Source organism: Pithys albifrons, chromosome 8 (genome assembly GCF_047495875.1).
Source record: "Pithys albifrons albifrons isolate INPA30051 chromosome 8, PitAlb_v1, whole genome shotgun sequence".
Lineage (NCBI taxonomy): Eukaryota > Metazoa > Chordata > Aves > Passeriformes > Thamnophilidae > Pithys > Pithys albifrons.
This window is the reverse complement of record NC_092465.1, coordinates 19,880,167-19,904,135: the sequence shown is the minus strand read 5'-3', so window position 1 is coordinate 19,904,135 and position 23,969 is coordinate 19,880,167. Positions and strand designations below refer to the sequence as shown.

At 36.7% G+C, this 23,969-nt stretch overlaps 1 protein-coding gene across 5 annotated transcripts in view; it reads right to left on the bottom strand.

Annotated features, from left to right (window-relative positions):
* The window catches only part of B3GALT1 (beta-1,3-galactosyltransferase 1), a 188,759-nt gene that overhangs the window by 84,621 nt on the left and 80,169 nt on the right, over nt 1-23,969 (bottom strand). For all 5 annotated transcript variants that reach the window (XM_071562598.1, XM_071562600.1, XM_071562601.1 and 2 more), the window contains exon 2: nt 22,164-22,303. The gene's annotated coding sequence lies outside the window, so the exon portion shown is untranslated. The remainder of the gene's footprint in view (nt 1-22,163; nt 22,304-23,969) is intronic.

Genomic DNA, 23,969 nt, shown 5'->3' with positions numbered 1-23,969 from the left:
ACTTTTTCAGCCTCTTAAAATAGCCACTCCTGGATCATGGATGAAATGGAGCTGGTTGATGCTCACCTGAAGGGCCTGTGCTCAGCTGACGCAGCAAAGCATGGTCAGAGCAGGGTGTTGCCTAAGCAAGGCAGACTTGCACGCAGCTAGCTTAGAGCAGAAGGAGCCCAAGGCTGCCTGGGGGAGACCCAGTCATCTCTTTCTGTGTGTTACCCTCACTTTAATAACATGCTCAGACCATGACTCTCTCTCTTATCAGATAGGCCTAAGCAGGAGGGAATAAAAGGAAAACAAAGTTTCTTAATCAGTGTTTTGGATGCATGGCCACACTGCACAACTGCACTGCTTCTGTTCACTCAGGCTGGCACAGTTTCTGCAACAGTGCTGTGCATCCTGCGTGGCCTCGCGGCCACTCGGGCACTTGGCATCCGATGGACCTGCTGGCTGCAGGCAGGTACCAGCTGTGACACATCTGGTTAATACCTTGGGAGGGGTCAGGGGTTATCATACTGGAACATAATTTCACTTCATGGTGCAAATTAGTCTGTGATAGAAGTAGTAGTGTCACTGCCCTTCCTCAAATGCCAATTATGAACATTTTCTATGTCATTGTAGTACAAGTCACTTTTTACATTAGCAGTTTCAGCTACCTCACAGAGGTACTTTTGTATTTGATCATTTTTCTCCAGGGGATAATGGAAAGAACGGTTCTGTGGCAATGCCCTTCTTGGCACCCTTTGAAAAGAGGAATGGAAATGCTAATGTTTACTATAGGTGAAAGCATGTCTAAGTCTCAGTCTCTTGATGCAAAAATCAGTCTCTTGTGTTTGCCACAGAATTCTTAGATATAGAATGCTTTGGCAATTGCTTTATTGACAAATCAGCTCTAAAGAAATTATAGAAAACAAAGAATTGGTCAGATTCTTTATGTGATAAACTTATGCAGCACTCTGTGTATTTGAAATGCAGAGGACAAATGGATACACTTTTTCTTTTTTTCCTCTGTGAGCTAAAAAAACCCCAGAGTGAAATATCTGAAAACTAAAGCTATATGAAAAAACAATTTTTCACAGCTCTAGTCAAGGTCTGAAGGAGAGAAAAACTTGTTTTAGAATAAGTGTTTTTATTCCCCAAAAAATAGAAAATAAAAACTTTTGATACAATATTAGTATTAATTAGAGAATTGCAGACATGACAGTGTTTTAAAAATACTTGCAATAAGATTTTAGAAGGGACGAAGCAGGAGAGATCATTTCAACCTCTCTTTTAGCATTTTACTTCTAAATACTTGCACAGTCAGAGAGGGCAGAAGATGGAGGATGACTCTCAGATCTGGGAACTGGAATATGGAGAGGGCATGAAATTAGCCCTTCAAAGTACAATGAGTATTAACAGACAAAAGGAGAGACACAGCTTTAAAACAGCCAGTAGTGCCATGGTGGCCAAGGTAATGGCTGGGAGGGAAAGAGGTGAGTTCATATGAAGGTAGTGGAGAGAACAGAACATTTTTTCCTACAGTCTTTCTGACATCTGATGATTTACTCTGTTCAAAGACATACAAGTGTTTGTTTAGGGGCACTTTGGGCAAGAGGGTTGACAACCATGAAGTTGACATATCAGTAGTTGCATTCTTACTTACCAGAACAATATTATTTTTATGTTACATTCCAGATGTGGACACAGAGACTAGAATGAAATTTCCATTTTGTCTGAAACTTCTACTCAGCTTTCCTGAGGATCACTGAGTAACACATCAGTATTTTTCATAGCTAGTTCCCTCTTCACCTTGATGTGATTTTTTGACATTGTTTTATCAAATACTCAATCATATTCCATGTTTTTCCTTTCTGAATGTGAATAATATTTCCCCATGTTAATAACGTATTTCTGCTTTGACTGTTTCTTGAAAGAGCACTAGCATTAAATCTTATTAGAGCATATTATAAAACTGGAGATTAATGAAGTTAGATGGTGTTTTGCATGTGTTATATCTTTTCAGAAATCCATGGCCTAACAGCATGTGTTGTGCTATTGATTAATTATAGGCATGGAACTGACGCTACAGCTATTGCGGAGACAGTACTTAGTGTTGAAAGGTCATCTGCTTTCATGCACTTAACATTTTTTTGCCTATAAAATGTTACTCTGAAATTTTTAATTTTCTATCTTTGAGCTCAAAAGCAGGGTTCTTTATGGTTTTGGCATTGCTTAAGTCTTCTTTACTACATCTCTTCCTTTCAGCATAGAAATAGCCAAAATTCACTTCTCCTCATTCCACTCACTACAAACACTTCCAGATCAAACAGATTTTACAAAAGAACAAGGGGTTCTTTTACACATCTGAAGAAATCTATTTAGAATAAAAGTTAGAAAATTCAGCATAGCACTCAGAAAGGTAGGTTAGGCCAATTATTAAATTGATAGGCAGCCCTAAGTGACAGAATGGGTTTCTGTGACCATGTGGCTCCATCAAATTGAATGTTTGGAATATAACTTCACATAAATGTGTACCTGCTGCAGGCTGATTTAGAATGTCACATGAAAAGTCATACATCTTGAGCTTAAATACAGGAAATGAGCAAACAGAGATGATCTCTAAAGGCAAATTATTTCTTCAGCTCTCAAATCCCAACTATCTAGTTAGAAAAGCCAAGATACCACTACAGCTGCATCCTGAAAAAGGTTTATTCTTGAGGTATTCTGCAGGGTGAGCCTTTCAGTCTTTTCTCTGGAGGATCCTGAGTGTATAGGAATCCTAAGATAGCTATTTTCCATCAGTACAAGGTCTGTCTTACACTGCTGGAGCTCCTGAAGGAGGCTAAGATGTCATTAACTACTGACTTATTTATGATCCACAAGTAGCTTCTATAGGTGCATTGCTGCATTTCTATGAATTCTTATTTAATTGTCATCATTCCGTCGGGATCTTCCATTTGACTGAGTTTTTGGATTTTTGGGAGTTGCATTTATTATGTGCAGGTAGAGACAACAAATTAATCCTTTTCTAAGGTACAGAAGTGTTCTATAATCACCATTTTTGTCCTGAAGTAGATAGTTTGCATCTCTTGCCTCCCTTCTTAGACAGAGTTAATCAGTCCCACAGAAGTCACAGTTCACTCAGTGGTCCTTTGATTTCCCCCCCCCCCCCCCCATTAAGCACAAGGGACTCTTATAAAGATGCACAGTACTTGTGCTTCATTTGCACAAATTACCCGCAACGATGGGAACTGGACAATGTGGGCATTTAGGAGCTCAGCAGAGCTGCTCCCTCTGGGCTGAAGGATGTACATGCGTGTTGAGAGACTCTCTGAGAGACTCTCTCATTGCATGAAGGTTCAGCTGCTGGGAGGGATGTGATTCACCCTCAGAAGTGGTGGCAGTTTTTGAGGTTAATTGTGTTTAATTGAGTCTGACTCTGCATTTTCAGATAAACCATATAATGTGTTCATTTGAATTAGCTATCAAACTTCTAATTCTTGGTTTAAAAAAGCCAAAGAAATTGCATGAGACAAAGTCCTGCGTTGTAATTACTGCTGGCATTTAAATAGAGTAAGGAAATTCAATTCCTATTTCAAAGATAAAAGTTTTTTTTTAACAGAAACTTGGCTATAATGTATATGTAAATTTAACTCATAGTAGAAATAGAAGACCTTGAAGACATTTTTAGACATAAAAGAAAGCTTATGGAAAACATGAAGACATGATATTAAAATACATCATAAGACTGTAAGAGCAAGAAATTAGACAAAGGACAAAGTTGTTGCCTTGTTTTCAAATACCTTGACTTTGGAAAAAAGGAATGTATTGAGTTATAATATCTGTATGCCCATGTATAAGCATTCATGCAGTCATACATATGAATTACTTCTGCCTTCCACAGTAAATACATTTTTATGAAGTGCTGCCATGGAAGCAAGGGTAAAACTCATAAGTTTTAAAGGCAGTGGGATCATTCCTTAGCTGTACTTTGTCATAAATATTTTTCAACTTCAGGTATTGGTATCAGGGATGTATGTTTATAGTGAATTATTTCTGTATTGTCATAGGCTCAGAACTCTGTTTAGCATTAACTTGAAGCAGTTGATAATTATTATTACTGTTGCTTCATTTGAGCCCTAAGGAACATGTTTTCAAAGGATAAAGACAGTGTGACTCTGAACACTTCCAGCCTGTTCCACCCAAACAGGCCCTCCTGCATGTGAGAAGTAACTGTGTTGCACAGCTGAAGGCTTTGGAAAAGGAGTCACTTGCACCTTCCTCTGTAGGTGAAAAAACACTTACCAGTGTTTATGAAAACAGTGAGCCTGTGGCAAGTCCTGCTGCCGTAGGAAGGGAGACAGGAAACCTATAGGAAAGAGCTATGGAAAGTTGCACTGCAGTACTTGTAAGGGTCTCTTTTACCGTCTAGGAAATAAAGCTACTTAAAGGAAACTGCCATTAAAATTAAGGCTTGAAATGTGTACCCTTTCTATTATTCCAGTTGCTATATACTAGTCTAGTTTTCACAGTCTCTTTCGTTGTATTCTTCACATTACCTTTGCAAAATCTCATACTGTGTTCATTATTTAGGACCAGAAGAGTTGAGAGGGGTCAGAGTTTGTTTTCTTTGAGCACTTAACAGTATTTTGTGTACCTTATGCTTCAGAATTTTTGTATGGTGAATAAAATTTTACTTGTGTTATATAAGACAGATAACTTCAATTAAAAATTTTGAATAGAAAATTGTAAAATTTTGCAGGGGTACCTGTATTTGCAGAAGCTCATTTTTTTTCCTTGTGCAGTATTCTCTCTGAACTCTCTCAGTAGATGTATGTTGCCTTAATACATGCAAAAAAATATTTATGCATGTTACCATGGCACCATCACTACTTGAAAATGTTTGTAGTACTTATGTTTTATCTGTGGCAATCCAAGAAGGTGAGGTTGTAGGAAGAGAGGGTGTATTTTGCTAAAACTAGCTGAAAGGGCTGGGTAAAATAGATGTGCTTTGGGGAAGACAATGTTTTATAGGTTTGTTGATTCTCCCCTCCCACCCCCCCGCTATGTCAGTTGGTCCAATAAAATACATTCTCTCTGCCTAAAAACTTTGCCTTACTTGTAACAGTTATGTCAGTCACAATTCATGTTTGATAAGGGAAGTCCCAGTGGTGTATGTATTAATTTATAACTAAGGGTAGTGGTTTGAGTCTCTGAGCTTGCCCTATGCTACAGTATTAGATTGGTAATAACAGCGATGCATCAAAAGGTGCTGTGCTAGATATCAAGAGGAGACTGCAGGGATTAGAGTTTATGTGAAAGCTGACAAGCTGCCATGGTCATTGTAAGAAGCAAAACCAGATCCATAATGTTCATAAATGTAATTCAACTACAATGAGGAGAAAATGGACATGTTAAAGCTTTTAATCAATAATTAGGTTTTAGCGAACAGAAGAGTATTGTGAGGCTACTCCAAGTATTATAACTGTTTTCTTACTCAGACCTGTAATTTTGTTTTACACTGTGCATGTCAGAACTATGGGAGTTTGTTGAAGTTTTTTGGTACCTGCCTCAAAGGTACCACTCTTTTGCTACAACAAAAATGAATGCAAATTTTACATTAGCAGGTCAGTGCGAGGTAGCCGTGGAATTTTTTTTTATCCATAAAAATTCACCATCCACTTTAAAGATTGGGTTGTTGATGGTTGGATATCAAGGAGGTTCTAGTGCTATCTCCCACTCATGTTAATAGCTAAAGCAATTCATCAACACTGTGCTTACATGCTCTTTCAAAATACACAATCTGTTACATTAATTTTCTTGCAGAACAGAAAAAACGACAGATTGTAGTTTGTATTTGCAAACGATTCCAGAGTTTTGGCGTAGAAAACATTTATGATCACAGTGAAAGAGTAAGTTTTGAAAAAAAAGAATTAAAGCAAATATTGCAGCTGGAGAATTCTGTTACAATTCTGGAATATAATTATTGAACCAGTTTTGGACATCTAGAAGCTTAAATAGAAATCAGAGCTTTAATTGCAAAACATAAAAAATAATACAGAAATTTCCCAGTGTCTTGTATTGAGGCAGAATAAAGTCTTGAATTCTCATTTCAACTGAATACTTGCTCAGTGTGCATTCAAAAATCAAAATATTTTTCTGCCCTTGTTCAATGGCCATAGTAACAACAGCCTAAAAACTGAAGCCCCTGGATGTGTGCATTATTGCTCAAGAAAGGTTGCTGTTATCTGGCAGAGATTCTGATACACAGTGCCAAAATGGGCTTTGGAATATTTCTCTTCCTTCTCTCTTTTCCCTAGACCTACCACAATTAAGAGGCAGGCCTTCATTTAAATGATTTGGTGTTTCCCCCTAATTTTCACTTAGTTAGTGTGTTTCCCTGGCTCCGGTTTTATCTACTCCCACCACAAATGTAAACACTGTGTCATCTTCTGCATTAGGCATGGATACTTTATAGAGATACTACATGAAGAGTCACATGAAATCCGATACAGGCATAAAGTCCTTGCCAGGGGCATCTTCAGTGAAAGCACTGGCTTTTATAACGCATATTTTCAGATGATTTTGTACTGTGCTTATTCCTGTGCAGGCATTTTCTAGTAAAAAACAGCTTTTTATGACTTGGTACCAAAAATAACTATGATTTTCAAAGAAGGATGAAGACCATGGCTCAATGATTGATTTATCCATTCTACGCAGCAGTTTGTAGCATGCCCTGAAGTTGGAGCAGCTGGATTAACTTTTGCCAATATACGTGAAGGCACAGGATGTTCTCTCCACCCACAAATCTGTAAAAGCATGTGGTTTTTATAGAATACAGTGGTTAAAATTTAGCTGCTTTTTTTCTTTTCCTTTGAAAAAAGACTGACAAGATTAAGCATTTAATTTAGCTTGTTGTTTTCCTATTTTTTATGTTGTAACATCACTAAAAAACTGCAATATAGCTATTGCTGGGCAAAATAAACCCATAGGAAAAAACTCCAACATTTCTACCATGAGCATGAAAGTGGATTAGTTTCTCCAGTTTTGGTAGGTAGGATGCAATCCTTTAGTCCTTGTGACTGCCATGGAGGTTTTACCTGCAGCAAACAGCCTGTACTTCAATGCCTGGATATTTGATTTGCAATATGTCTTACCTAAACACCAGACCAGATATGCCATGTTACCATAAAATTCTATTTCATAGTGGGATAAAATTAATTGCTGTAACAACTCAGACTTTTTTTTTCAGTGAAAGCCAAGACTTTTACTGAAGTGTGAAACTCCATAGTTACATGAAAATATGCAAATGATAGTCTTATGTACACCTGACTTAATATAGTTATTTCAGGGGTAGAAGTTAATTGAAATGGTTTGAGCATTGTTTTACACGACCACATGGTGGAACTTGCTGCAAAAATCCTCAAGACAATCCTCAAGTCAGGTGATGCATTCATATATTGTTGTTTGATGCTGCATGGAGGTTCTAGTTCGAATGCTGAAGCCAGCTGCTGATCAGCAGGCTGGTTATTTCAGAACAAGCTTTGGATCTTCCAGTTTTGGAGCCAGATGAGCAGCTAGCTGAGATTTCTTTGCTTATAATCTATAAGGAGTGTGTATGTTTGTTATCCTGGGAAAGAATCTTGAGCTGGTCCCAAAGGTTGTCACTCAGTTCTGCCTGAGGAAGGCAACACTCGTTTTACCCCAGTGGCTTAGTTAGTGGTGTCATTAAAAGTTTTGTTTAATCACACATTTTTGAAAAAAATTGAAGATATTTAATCCTATAAATTCATATTCACAAATTAAACCAGTCTTTTAACTCCGCTTTCTGTAGGCAAAGGCATCAGGTCACCATAAGATGAACAATTTTTCATACTTTGCTACATCTTATTTAATTCACATGGGCAGTATCAGCACGTCAGAAAGCCACTTTCTTTTGGACTGGGTTCTTAGGAGGGGACACTGCTGCATAAATTCTCAGCACTTGAGGCAGCCATGGGTGAAATGGTCTTTCTTAATAAATGTCACAAGAATTAATGTCAAAGTATAATTGGGATGAAAAGATAACGGAGCTAAACTCACCATGTCTTTTTTTGCTAACACTTTATTAATCTACAGTGTTAAAATATTTTTTATAAAGACCCTATTCACTTGAAAACTGTTGCCTCACAAGGTAAAGAAGCCCAAACTGTTTGATTGCAGTGCTCATGAACAACAACTTTGGACTTCCTGCACAGAGAACGTAATTTGTAAGTAAAGTATAGAGCAGAATGGAGCACAATATGGAATTGGGAAACACACAGCTTTAAAGATTTTTTTTTTTTACCAGCAAAACCCTACATATATAGAATCTAAACACCATAAAACAGGTAACAGCTAAGTGATTTTGAACTTCCAGCATTTAAGCCTCATTTGAAAATTTTCTTACAGTTAATTTGACTTGATTAAATTTAACAAATAATTTATTGATATAATGCGTTCATAGAGAGTTACTAACTCTTGCTAACCAATTAACTAACAAATTCACTAATGAAGGCCTTTCTGCCCCAGTAAATAACAAATGTAGAACATTGTTTTACACTGTTATCTTGAAATTTTAGATTTTTCCATTACCTTTGAAGTAAAATAAAGTAGTAGTAGAGAAGCCTTCTGCAGACATCATTACATTTCTGATGGAGTCTTTTTGAAATGTAATTTTTTTATGGCAAGGGTTACATCATAGAATCATTTAAGTTGGAAAAGACCTCTAAGATCATCAAATCCAACTATTAGCCCAATGCTGCCAAGTCAACCAACAAACTGTGGCCCTAAGAGACACATCTACTTGTCTTCTAAATACCTACAGGGATGGTGAGTCAACCACTTCCCTGCACAGCCTGTTCCAATGCCTGACAGCTTTCCAAGAAGAATTTTTTCCCAGTATCTAATCTAAACCTCCTCTGCCACAACTTGAGGCCATTTCTTCTTGCCCTGTCACTTGTTACTTGGGAGCTCCTTCAGCTGCTTCTCATCAGACTCATGCACCAGCTTTGTTGCCCTTCTTTGGACATTCTCCATCATCTCCTTGTCCTTCCTGAACTGAGGGGCCCAGAACTGGACATAGAACTCAAGGGGTGGCCTGACTGGTGCTGAGAACAGAGGGACAAGCACTGCCCTGGTCCTGCTACTTTTGATACAGGCCAGGATGCCATTGGCATTGGCCACCTGGATGCACTGCTGGCTCATGTTCAGCTGGCTACCAGCCAGCACCCCCAGGTCCTTTTGTGCTGTGACACTTCCCAGCTACTCTGCCCCCAGCCTGTAACATTGCATGGAGTTCTTGTGGCCAAAGTGCAGAACTTGGCCTTGTTGAACCTCTTACAATTGGCCCATTGATCCAGCCTGTCCCAGGTCCCTCAGCAGAGCTTCCTATCCCCCAGCAGATCAACACTCCCACCCAACTTAGTGTTGTCTGCAATATGTTTATGTAATTTTTGGTAAGACAATTCATGTGAAAAAGGTGACCAAGTGCATGAATCAATGTTCCAAATGTTGTATCTATTTTGAAATTATATCTTTCCTTAGGGTTTTTTTCTGAAATGTTTTTAACTGTCTTTCCAGCTGTAAGATAATAAAAAGAGTAAAGGAGACTATAATATACACACACATATAAAATATATTATAAGTGTTCAGCTCTACCTTGAAATCTTCTGGGGAAGCAGCCTTTAGTCAGACAGCTTTTGCCACTAAGAATCATTTAGAAAGAAAGTTGAAAAAAAAATTCCCATAGCCCTTTGTTACTGTTTCTCATTTGAAAAAAATGTTGGGAAACAGTTAAAGAACATTTCTCTCATACTTTATATTGTGTACCTTTTGCTTATTTCCAAGTGGAAAACAGCTACTGTATTTGTCATCTTGTAAAGTGATGATGTTTTTTTCGGTCAGGAAGCCCAAAAATTATTTTCCAACACAAATGCTACAACTTCTACAGTAGAAAGTCAGAAATGTTTCTAACCATAAATACTTTCTAATGAAACTACAGTCTCTAACCAAAACACCCAAACTTCTTTCACTGAAAATTTGAGTGCCACTAGGCTGTGATTCATAGGGTTACAAATTCTGCATGCCTTGGGACTCTTTTCTTTAGCGGTGTGAATATATGAACTTTTTTTATAGCCAATAACTTGAAGTACTTAGAAGTACTTAGTACATCTTTTTACATTTTCTGGAAAGTGAAGTATTACATTTTAAGAGTAGTGACTCTAATTTTAGATGAAAAATAAGAAGGTTATCCAAGCAATATATTTTTGTCTTCTTCTTTCTCAAAAAAATAAACAAAGGATGCCCATACTGGTTAATCAAAATAGTAACAGATAGTGGAAATGTTTAGAATTTGATGCAAATGCACTCAGTCTCCAAATATTTTTGCCCATTGAATCATTTCTTCATCAATTATATTCTGCATAATTTATCACATTACCTTAATCTATATTCACACTCTGAGTTTACAAAATGTCTTAGTCATGCAGAATGGCTCAAATAAATTGCAGAGAACTTCAGAATACTGCCCTTTCTAAAATAGTCACGGTGTAAAAATATGGAAAAACAGACCCATCTGATAGTACTTGGAGGAGAGGTTTAGCATGAAGAAATTCTTAGTATTCAAGTTAAAGGACTTCTTTTCTAATTCTTGCTTCCCAGAGGAAGTAATCAAAGACAACCAGCCATTTGATAGCACTTAATTCTATGCTTTTTTAATGCATTATCAGTTCAAATGTTTTCAGGCTCCCAAGAAAGTGGAATGCCAGGCAGAGCAGGTAGAAGAATTCTGCAGCAAGGTCTGTCTTATTCTGTTGAACTGTAGTGCAGCCTCTGAGTGCAGTGGGCTCAGCTCGGCTCTTCACAGGCTGAAGGAACAGGATTCAGCCAACCTTAGTCTGAAGTGACTCATTCGAGGTGGTGATTCTGCGAAAGGTCCACTTTACAGCATTCTGTCCTTCTTGTTGAGCTGCCAGACAGCAGTCCAAAGTTTAGCCATACCCTGCCTAGGGTGCCTATTTCTGCCAGAAGCAGCAGAGGGGAAATGTCCCATGTAAGACACCTGCCCCTATAATGGCAATTGATGTCGTTCACTCTGAAATAATGCAGAGATGCAACTCAGAACTGGAACTCCGCACAGAAGAACCATATGGCAAACTCAGGTACTGATAAATTACTGTGCAGTTCTCCTCCTGGTATCTGCAGTCTAGCATTAGAAAACATAAAGAACTTTGCTTCAAAGAAAGGGAAAATTTAAAAGTCAGCTCTTTTATTCCAGCTGGCTAAAAAATTCCTTAAAAATTTTCAGCATTTATCTATTTTCCTCAAACATATTTTTGTTCTTAGTTGAGAAAAAACTCCAAAGTCCTTTGATTTTCAAGTCTGAGGGTTGCTGTTTGCTTGCTTCTTTTAAAACAGAAATAAGTTCTTGGCCAGCTTGTCTCCTTGTGAATTCAAGAGAAAGAACCCTCATCAAAGTCAAATCACAATGAATTATAGACAAGCTTTAGTGCTTTTGTTGGGGTTTTGTTTTAATCTCAGAACAATATAAATACTTCATAGAAATTCTTTTTACTAAAAAACAAAGGAGAAAGAGCTCAAGGTTCATTTTTCCAATAGGAAGGAAAAATATGGCAAAATATCTCAGCAGTAGCTCTTCTGTGAAATAAGGGAGACAAAGTGAGAGTTGGTCTCAGAATTAAATTACTGCTAATTAATCTCCCTATCTAGCAAGAGAAAAAATTCTTTTATTCTGCTGGGTTCTTATAATTAATAATAATCATACGAATCATAAGATAAAGTCTTCTTGTAGAAATGATTTGTAATTGATATAGACAAATCAGGTGAACTTAACAAAACTGACAAAATCTGACAGAAATTATTTCTTGAAAGTTGCATTCATTCTGTATCGGAAAAAGCATCTGTGACTTCTTTTGTTTGGGATGGTTTGTTTTCTTGTTTGTATAATGACATAGCTGCAGTTGCCTCCAGTATTACAAAGGCTTAAACTGGCCATCATCAGTTTCCAAAATCTAAAGTACCTCTAAGAGGTCATTCTTAATGTTACTTTGGGAACTAGAAATGAGAAGTGGAATTAATCAGCCTTAAAAAGCTTATTAAGATTGCCATTTTGCAAGAATTGTTCCCAGTTTTTCCTCAAAACATCATTGTTTGCTCAGAACTGAAAAAATGTGAAGTATTTCTGCATCTCGAGGCAGCCTGTCAGGAGCCCAGAGACAAGGGTTCCTAAAAATGTGTTTTCTATTCTGTGAAAATTTGTGAAACCCAAAACATTGCAGGAAAATACTTCTGGTTTATGAAAACAGATCTTCTTCAGAAAAACTGTACACTGGAATATTTCCAAACAGTTCTGTTTATCATTGTTTTCAAAATACCTGGGCTTAATTTACTCGATGCACATAGGCATCAACAATATTTCTAGTAAAAATGGTCAGACCACAGCTGTTCTCCTCAGTATGCACATTTAAATACTCGCTATCGAATTAAGTGTGGGCATAGGAAGCCAACACACTCTTTACCTCTGCAGGATGGATGGATGTGAGTGTTACATTCCTGTTACTGACAGTGCTCCAAGGCTGTAAATTGTCTTTCACCAAGACTGTTAGTTCAGGAAATGTAAGCAAAACTCAGATAGAATGAGTGATTTCTTGAATTACTGAATCATTCAGTTATCGTGGTATGTAGAGCAGTGGGTAAGTAGCTTTTCATTGAGAGGTAAGAACATGCTTGCCAGTGATAGTGCAAAGAAATCATTCTGGCCATTGATGGAATCAGTGAACATCAAGTCGAGGGCCACCTGGAATAAAAGTGAGGTCTGCAACTCCCTTTCCAATATGCCAAGGAACTGCTTTGTCCAGTGCTCAGAAAAACTTTTTAAATATTATGTGTGGTTTGAGTCCATGTTCTAGGCTAAAGCCACAAAATTTCATTTCACTCCTCAGGAGGCTGAACAGCAAGTGCACAAAGTAATTAACCATTAGTAAGTGATGTATGTTATAGTGCTGGAGAGGAAACTGCAAAGAGTACAGAACAATTACCTCCTGCTAGGAAAGCTCAGAGAAGCTTTTGTCTGCTTATTAAACATAAGTTACAGAAATAAGAAGGACAAATGGGTGCATGCCTGAAATCCATGCACCTGATAAGCTAACAATGAAGTGAGTACAGAAGCTCTGATACAGATCTCTGTTGAAAACTTTTTAGTGTAATTGTGTAGTTTTTTCTGCCATGAAACTAAAGCAAATATTGATGAACCTTCTATTGAAAATGTTAGCCAAACATTTTGAGTTTCATTTTTTTGTGTGTGTAATGAAGGAGAGAAGTTTTACACTTGTGGTGTAGAGTACAAGAATCGTGCTTCTCCTGAAGTTCAGGAATAAAGCTACAAACTGTAGGCATAAACACAGCAGCAGTAAAATGTTATGGTTTTAATTTCTTCTATTAATCAGATAAATTCTCAAGCACTACAGTCATAATATATACTTACCATTATTAAATAAGCAGGAAATCCCCAAATTCTAAAAATAATAGGTTTTTAAATAGAGGCAAAAGATCATCTTCATGACTCATGTTAAGTATAGTCTTCCAGAGCACCATATAGCGTGTGTGTGAATTTATTGCCACTCCATAGTAATTCAAGTAGTTTTCTGGACAGAGCCACTAGAATACACAACATCCTCTGAAAAGACTGAGTAGCTAGTGCTTTAGTGAGAGCTTCTCTAGCACATATTTTGGCTGAGTTTATAAAACATATTCAGACAACCTCAATTTCATTTGAACAAAAGAATATTTGTGTGGCCTGTTCCTCCTTTCTGCTTATAGCTTATGTTCTGCTTGGCTTCATGGTTCTCAATACTTACAGGTGCTGTTCATAGTAAACAAGAGAAGAACAGACAGTTCTTTAAGCAGCAAACAGCTGGGTCTCAGCTTCTAAATTTTTGCATGCTTGTTCTGATGAGTTTAAAGCTATTGAATACATGCATATTTGAACTGCCTTATAGCCTGAGGCATACTAGAACTGCTGAGAACAAGAAAGGCAAGAAGCTACAAGCGATACCCAAAAAATGACAACTAATGAAACTCTGACATCCCTGGCTCTGCCCAGATGTACTGGCCTTCTCATGCCCCTGGAGTTTGTTTCAAGGCAATGTCTCATTCCCTTATATGTTTGTAAAACACTACACTTTGAAAACAGTAATTGAATTACCAACATGGATTATATGATGTTTCCAGAAATTCCTCAGTCATAAAATAAGTAACCCTTACTTGATAAATTCAGTGTTGGATAAGGGACACTATTGGGGGACTCTTTTTTGGTATTATCAAACCTGGGAGTTACTGAGCAGTGAAAAGGATTTGTCTGCGTAAGACATTAAAATTGTAACTATAGGCACTGCACTGCCTGAATTTGTGTTTCACAATAGAAAGATTAAAGTTTTATTAGATTAGATCAAAGAATAGAACTCAATTGCTTTTTGAACTCCCTTGGCCTTTTCCATTGGATTACTGACATACATCGCTACACTTTGTTCTCCTTAGTCACGATGTTTTACCTCATAATTTTGAATTTAATTCAGTGGTTTTTTCTTTAAATTTTATTTTCCAAATAACACTGGGAGTTGAAAAAAATTACAAGAAAAAAAATTCTAAACCCCCCCTAACTTATGCTTAGGCAAAATTTATCTTGGGAATTGCAAAGCTAGTTATTTTTTGTATTTAGTCCCAACTTACTCTTCACTTGGTTTCACCTGGTCTATACAGCCCCTGCCACAGCAGAACAAATACTAATTAGAGCTGTGAGGTGCTAATGGGGAATAAATAAATAATATCATGAATCTGTAAGAAAAAATATTTCTGAACAGATGGTCTGAAGGCCAGGAGCAAAGTAAATCAGAGAGGTTTTACATATATCTGTATAATCACCCAAACTTCCACATTATGATTTTTCCACTGTAACAAACATATATATTTGGAGGTTTCCCTATCACCAGCAGTAATTTTCTGCTTTTGCAAACCTGCACAAACTAATCAAATAGTAATAACAAAGGTCTTGATCCTGTTCTCATTGTTTTCATTCAGAGTTTGGCATTGATTGGGAAATGATCACAGCTGGATGGTGATGTGCAACTGCAGCAGTTTTGACCTGGAATTTTGTTAGAATTATCATAGTCATTTTTATTGTTGTCTTTTTCCTTAACCTAGTTTGCTATAGTAATTCAGTGCTTCTTGGGACAGGTTCTCATCTTACCTTGTATTACACTAGGATAACTTCCTTGTTTGGAAGAAAACTACAAAATTGAATTAGTAGAATTTTCTTTATTTGGGAAATTAGCTAAATAATTTGTGTAAGAGCAAACTAGAAAAATAACCTAAATTATCAGTAAATTTTAGAAGCATGCTGAAATAAGAGACAAAGCAGAAAAAAACATTTATTTATAGTATTCTCATAGCAATAGTATTGTCTGCATCAAAAAATTGAAGCCAAGGAGAGTCCTAGGCAAAAGCACTTATGCCAGTGAAATCAGTACGTGTCTTGCTAATTAAAAAGCTAACTTTATAAAGCTCTTACTCCACATTGTTTCCTTTTCCATTTTGTTGCCCTTTACTCAATGATCTGTGACTCAGATCTTGACAATAGAGATGTCTGTGTTAGAAATGCACAGGCTTCCTGAGGGGCAGAATTCTATTTTCATGATTTATCCTATAAGCATGCTAAACTTCATAGCCTGCTGGTTTCTCAGTTAACAAACTTTAAAAATTGTTCTATTAAGTTTAATATTGGCACATAAAAGAATTATACCCTTTCCAGTCTCTCACATCAAACTCTACATGCCTTTTTGTCCTAATGCAGATGACTTTTTCAATCAACTTTATCTTAAATAGGCTCTTTCTCTCTCCCTTGTGCCAGTCCTTGATTCCCTTCCTCTTGGTTTTTGTTTGGTTTTTTTTTAACTTCTGACTGCAGGAAGTTTTTTTACTAGTGAAAAGGCCGAACATGAGGATGCTTCTCAACGACTCTCCAAAAATCCACCTTTCCTTTTACTGAAGATTTCCCCTTCTCTCTTTCTGCTGTTCTGGAAATGACGAGATGAGAAGGTCACAGCCTGGCACCTCCAGCCCAGCCAGCTGCAGGCCAGACCATGGCAGTTGGGTGGCTGTGCAATGTGCCAGCCCAGCTGGGCCTCAATGCCAAGGAACAGAAACTTTCCTTGCCTCCCTTAAACATTGCATCTTGCCTATCAAATACTGGGGCAAAACTGATGTAACTGACATTCAAAACCATCTTTACTGATAAAGACAAAGCTCTCTGTACTTCTAAAGAAATGTTGACATGTAATTGAATAATTTTAATGACTATAAAAATTTAAGTCTCCAGATAAACATACATGTAATGAGAGTGATTACCAGACAACAATAAACCATCACTGCTATTATAAAACCATAAACTGTTATTCAATATACTATAAAATTCAAAATCCAATTGAAAGTGCTAGTTTAGCATAATTCCCACAAGCCATCAGTCTTCAATAATGTGAAATGAATGGGGGGTTTGAGGAGCTATTAATTGTTACTGACAAGCAATAACCACTGGAATGAAACTCCAATTATTAGAAGACATTAATCACATTTACGGTTATCTGCGATGTCAAAAAATCAATAATATTCTAAAAAGCAAAAAGGAATTTATATCTCTTATGTTTTAACTCACTTTATAAAAATCAGTGGTCTTTTGGTGGGATAAGCAAGGAGTTACAAAAGGGTATTTTCATTCCTGCTGTCTTGTGTTTTCCAGTTTCAAAAGCCCTCCCACTTTATTGCATTTTGATGGAGACTTAAATACCTTGCAGTTTATTTCTATACAGTTATGTACAATTTATAACATAATTGTTGCTAGCATGACGTTATTGCAGTCATTGGCTTTAAAAATAAGAAATTATAGCAATCATCTGAGCATGCAGTTCACTAGTCTGTTCCAGGAAAGCACTTAAGTTGTTTTTAGGATGCAGCTTGATCAGGAGGTGTTCCTGGAGATTAGGGTGTAAACAAGGGTGGCAGAGCCTCATTCAGAAAATATCCTTCTATACTTCTCACCTTGTTTATTTCTCAGGTTCTGTTGATTACTTCAAATAATTGCTTTCCTTTGAACCTACAAAGTATTTCAAAAACCATACCTGTACATCTTTGGGAATAAAAGGATAGGGAGCTGTTCTGTACTAGTGAGAGGATTGGCCAAATGTGCAGTGTAGGCACAGCAGTAAAACGCCTCACTTGCAAAGTGGGATCTGCTCCCTGAAAATTAAAGACATATCATGGTCTTACTCGGAAATGATATTGAGGTTTCTACTGAACTGCTGAACGTACAGATTATGCTGCGGGATCAGGAGACTTTGCCAGTTGTTTACCTTAAGAGTCTGCCAGCTTTTGCTGGCAGAAAAAGATTTAGAATAATGAAGCATTTTAGAAGCAGAATAAGGAAGAATTCAGAAACTTAAGTCCATAATCTTTCATGGATAACTTCATTTAGAATAAGCACTAAAATCTTAAATATTTTGTTTATTATACCATGTTGTTCACTTACACCTTCATTGACACTTCATAATCTAGCAAAGATGTAAGTATTCTAACATCAATCAGCAGAGCAGGTATAACATCTGTGAATAATGAACTGCAAATATCCAGCAGAGTATCTTTCTAGAAGAAACATATGAGAATTGACAGTTCAATATATATCAGAAGAAGCCCTATAATATACATAAATTGTATTTAGCTAGGTCTTAGGCATCTCTAAAGCTGGAGCAGTTGCTTGTTTTTCAAGTTTTTTAGTAGAGGCGTATTTATAAAATTAATAGTGTCTCTGGAAGTGCTCTCTGGAAGCAAAAGTCAAAGGTTGACCATATCAATAATTTTATTATTCCAGTTTATATAACCAGTTTTCCAAATTTTTACATACTGCATTATCACTAAAACTGGGGTGTGTGTAATCAACAGTATGGTTTTATAGTGAATAAAAATACTTCTGATTTTCCTGCCAGATGGAATTGAATGTTCTACCACTGAAGCATAGCAAATTTTTGGCCTATTTATTTCTTCTTAAACTAATTGAAGACTTTGAAAGTGTACACATCTAAAATAATCAATATTATACTATAATACTGTCTCAATCAATTAATAAAAAAAATTGCCTAAAAGAAGTGAAATACCGGAAAGAACTTGGTCTGCCATGAGAAAGCTTTCGAACACGATTCCTTCCCTAACTTAAATTCCCAAACTCTCTCATTTATCATTTTCTTGATGCTTTTTTGAGTTATTCAGTGTGAAGCTTAAATAGTGTGATAATTTAGTAAAAAATATAGTAGAAATAATTACCATACAATGATAAGATTTTAGTTGGAAAAATTCATATTGACATTCCATTTCCCATATTTAATGAAATATTTCTATCTTTTTGGCAGAAATTACTAAGTATTTAAAAAAAGTTATTTTCCATTACCAATTTAAAACTGCTGCATTGAAAATTCATCATGACCTGATGCATTCATTTATGCTTGTTGCCAAGGTAACAGAGTTTATCAGAATAGCAGAAATCAAAGTATTTAAAATGTAGTCATAAATTTACAATTTATTATGGTAAGGTAAACACTAATTCTGTCAAACAGTAGTTATCTTTCGTTAGTATGGAATTGAATACATTCCTAGAAGAAAAATATACGAATATTACTCTATCTTGTAATAATAAGCAGCTTTCCTTGAAAGAAGATAATAATAGACAAATGTTTGCTAATTTACCAAGTGTATTTACAACATTGAGTCTGTAAGCTTGAGCTGTCAGTTAACTTATAGTCAAGATTCCTGCTGACTTAAAAACGTAGAACACCCTTGAGTACAATAGTGAGAACTGGCTTTCTTTCCCTCCCTTCTTCCCTTATCTCTCACTGAATAATAACCCTCATTTAGTGACATCAGTCATTTTTGCCATCAGCCTGTTTTCTGGCTGGAACAGAAGCATGAGTGGCACACAGACTGCAATGTGTGAAAACTTCAGAGATCTTGCTAACACAGTGGAGAACGTGTTCTGAGTCGGTGTTAACATTAGCTGAGAAACGAGAATGGAAATGGATGCATCATTTGCACAGCAGTTGCAGCTCAGCCCCTCCTGCCGTCACTGTGCAACAAGGATTTACAACTGGAAACCAGTGCAGTGTCACACCTTGGGATGGGTAAACTGCACTGGGTTTGGTAGACAGTGCAAGCTTTACAAGGGCCATACAGCCATGAACCTCCGTTCTCTTTTCTGTGAGGTTCTGTTAGATTTAAATGACCTTGAGTCACTTGAATAACTTACAAAAAAGAAAAAAAAAGAAATTGTCTTCCTAAAAGCTAGTAAAAACTAACAGGAAAGCAAAGTGCATAATCCATGAACAGGAAATATTGAGACTACTAGAATTTATCTTGATTTATTCCTGCTAAAGATCTGGTTAAAGGGATTGATCTACCTTTTGGCTGCTTCATTTATGCACATGAATAGATGATAATTTTGAAGATGTCATCTGAAGTATTGTACAGTTACCATGAATAATTTGAAAACGTTCTGCTCCTGTTACATTAAATGCCTCATCTGATGGACTACGGTATTTAGATCCAAGCTACCCAAAAAACCAGTAGGCATGTATGTTTATACTATTTGATATCACAAAATTTTTCATTTAAAATTTAAGTGATGACTGAATAATAGCTCCCAAAGATGATCTAACCTTGGCTGGATTTTGTTTCAGAGTCAGATGACAGCTGCAAAGATGGGTAGAGAGGGGTGAGGCTTGATTTATTGGCATTGGAAGAATGGCATTTGCAGGCAAATACTGGCATGTGAAATACAAGGTATTTTTTTCATTGAACTGGCTTTCCTCAAATCTTGCTAATGTTTTGGCCATGTTAATAACAATATTCTTGTGAATTCTCATATATTGTAAACAGAAAGACTTTTATATTTGGAGTTTCTGTTTGTTTTGGAATTTCTTAGGCCCTGTCGACAGCTCACTTACCTGATATCAAATGGACACAATTAATTATTATTCTTTAACTGCAATTGTTTTCAGCAAATACCTCCCCCCACTTTATTGTTCCAGTAATTTATTTCATGGTTTTATTATAGCTGTGCATATTGACTCTCATTTGGAGATTGCTGATTAAACATTTTCCCCAGCTTACCCGATGTAAAACTATCTCTGACATAAACCCATACTTTAGGAATGTGTGTAGCACTGAACACAGCATTTGCTGACTTTTGAGTCAACCTGCTTTGAGGTTGTCTGTAGAATTTTACATATGGTGGCTGGCAACTTCTTCTTGTCTAAATCTTCCCAATAGAGTTGATTACTTTTCAGGAGCTGGGAAGTTGCATACCTCACTTTCAACTTGTATTTAGTTCCATCTCCATTTCAGTTACAGACCATACTGATATAATTAAGAACTATGCAATTTGCCCTTATTATTCTACATACCTCGAATGTGTTCTGTTCTTTCACTTTAACATGCTCCCCAAGGTAATACGAATAATAACATGCCATATGGCAAATGGAATCAGCTGGAACATCAACACAGTGTCTTTTATTGTGCAGCTTTTACAATATGACATTCCCAAGTTTGTAACTGATGAATATTGCATGTCCTAGAGAAACTCCAGCTGTATGATGCTGCTTCTCCCATTAGAGGCATCCTCTAGGATGCTCTGCATACAGGCAGTAGCCATCAATCAACAGCATACAAAGAACAGACAGAAGGTCTCAGTGTGTGCCAGTCGTACCAGGCTGCAAGAAGTTAGAGTGGACACAATAATGCATTATCATGAAATGTGCAATGTGTAATTAATATGATGTAACAGTGAGTGTTGAGGATGTTTGTTTGTTTTTAGTGTCTTTAGAGCTCTTGAGGATTCATATAATGTGTTATTTCAGTTGTGAATTTCCACAGATTTGAAGTCAGTCTTCTGACACATGCTGTCTGGAAGCATTAGTTGCTGTTCCATGGAAGTTAAATATAAACATAACATTTTGTAGATGAGTAAAAACACTTCTACAAGGCCAGACTCTTAAAGGACTTCTGTTTTATGGATATACTAAATGGATGGGACAAGGTGATGGTGTTACTCAGGAATGCAAAAACCTGTAAGTAACCATTTCTTAATACTTCATGTGTGTTGCTAGACCAGCATCTTAAGTTAGTGTTAGTTTTGAGTGGAAGGGAGAGATAAGGATTAAGCAGATGGGTATGTAATGTTTAGCTATCATTTTCTTTCTTTCTGTTAGTGGTGGAAATGCAATTTCAGTCTGTTTTGAAAGTAAGTATATCTAAAAAGTTAATAGGATGTTTCTGTTGTGAGCAGCTGCATCAGGTCACATGCAGTTAGCTTAGTTTCCCGGCTTGTTTTAGGCTGTAGAGATGATATAGTCTCCACCACACTTACTGCTCCCACTGTGGCACTAACAGTGGTACAGCAACTTCTCCCCAAAGCAGGAGAGCAGAGGAGGAAAGGATGAATTGTTGTGTCCTGTTCATCCAGATTTGCTCTTCAGTAAATATACTTCTATTCCTCTCTAGTCAGGCTTATGAAATGTAACTGTGCCCAAGCTCTAAATGAACGTTCTACTTATCACCTACAGGAAAGCAGAGGTGGGCCACAACAGATGGTGCTTTTCTGCAGTGCGCTTGTAATGCCCCAGGTGATCAGCTCAAGGACAGGATACTGTAAGGTTTGAGAACTTAGAACTGTTGAGAAAGAAGTAACACACATAACACAGCTCTCTTTTACTCCTCTGTCAAAATATTACTTGTTTGGCTTCCTGTAGGAAATAGTACAATGTTTTATTTAAAGGAAATAAAATGAAATACAGAAAATGGATTTTATTAAAAGAAATGTCAATTAGCAGTATAGTAAATATTTTCACTGACTTGGTAATGGCAATTTTGCTCAAAAAGTAAATTTCAGTGTGGGAATGGGTATAAGTAGGGTATGTGTATGTGTGTGTGTACATATGTCCATAGACACACTTAGCAGTAATTCTCAGAAATACCAGGAAGGGCAGGATAAACATAAATTATTTGATACAATTCTTTGTACCTTTTATACGTTACATAGAATCACCTGAATTCCTTACCTGATCTTTTAGTAACTGCTCTGTCTTTTTGTCCTTGATGTTTCTTTCTTGCTTCTCTGCATCACATGCACTGCTGTTCTCCACTGTTCACTTGCTTCCTTGTCACATATGAAACCGGTGGGGACTCTATATTGATAAACCTGCATTGACAAATACCCATGAGTTACAGATGAGGAAAAGAAAGACTTTTTGTTTTATTACTTTTCTTTCTGTCTTCCACAAAAACAGAAACAGAACAATTAGAGCCTTGGGGTCAAGTACTGAAGCAGCAAGTTTGCAGCTATGAATAATGTTGTATTTTTGTATTTCTAACCACTTAGATCCATGCACAGAATCTACTATATACCTTTTTTTTTGCATAAAATGTGGCAACACAAACACGTAGAAATAATGTGTCTCTTACAATACAAAACATATGGGCTCATGAGAAACAGAATCCACCAATGCTGGGCAAGTTGTCCTTTGTAAGCCCAAGCAACAACCAGTCAGACGTGTCAAAGACTAGTTTAGTTGCAGCACTGATCTTTTTTCCTTTATGCCTGATCTTGAAGTTTACAACAAGGTGCTTACCAGAGAAACCTCTGCAAGGTTCAGTGATGTTCACACAATTCTAATTGGGCTTGGAAAAATTATCCTTATATTGTAAATGGTAATTTTGTATGTTGCAGTTTTAAAGAGAGTTGTCTGTTCCTTTTTTGTTTCATTCTTCTCTGGTGTTCTTTTTTGGTTTGGGTTTTTTTTGTGTGGTTTTTTGTGTTTGTTTTGCTTTATTTGGTTTTTTTTGTTGATTGGTTGGTTGGGGGTTTTGGGGTGCCTTTTAGTTTTAGTTTGGGCTTTTTATCTGTTTGGTTTTTTTGTTTTGGGATGGGTTCCCCCAACTTATATCTTGCCTCTTTCCAGTTCCTAACAATCCCTCTTCCATCTCCTGTGCCTCTTTTCCCCACCTTTGCTTTTGAATAATCATGCCTTTAGGCAAGAATTTGTAAATTAAAATTGTATTGTCCCATGTTATGAACGTAACTATTACCAACATTCTCATTTCTAAGCTTCTGACATCCTTAATTAAGTCCAGGAGAAACACCTGTATGTAGAATATGAAGGTGCTTATTTGAAATGACACATTTTTGTCATACAAGCAGATATGAAAAATAATTAAAATTTTGGAGTGTACAACAGTGCCAAGGAATTTTAATTATATTAACCTGTCAACTGTTGGGACACCTTTTCTAGAATTAAAAGCATATCTCTGAAATAATTTTTACATTCATGGGGAACTTATTTGCTTGAGGAGGACAACAGCTGTATTTGTTGGCCCTTTTCCAGGAGGATTTATGCCAGAATGAACACAAAATGCAGAGAAATACTTAAACCACCTTCCTTTAAACGGTTCTACCCTTTAATGCCAGGGGTCCTTGGGTGTCCAAATCTCAAGGACTGCACAAGCCTCTGCACAAGCATGAGTGACAAGTGAGCCTGGACTGGCAGTTAGAGACACCCAAATATTGTATGGTGGACAGAGTCCTAAATAAAGATGTAATTAGCCCCAAAAGATCAGAATTTCAGTCCACATTTCCCTTTGTCTCACTGCCAAACATCTTCACATATAGTAAACAGAGTCATCAAAATTCACTTTTGACAAGTTAGCTTGTGCATCATTTATTGCAGTTCTGTGATTAGTCTCCTCTTCATACACTTTAACATGTAATAGGTGTTTCCTTAGAGCCTGCCACATTTTATTAAGGTATCCAGCTTTTCACAGGGAGGACATTAAATGAAAAGCGTTCTTATTTACCTGGTAATTTATGC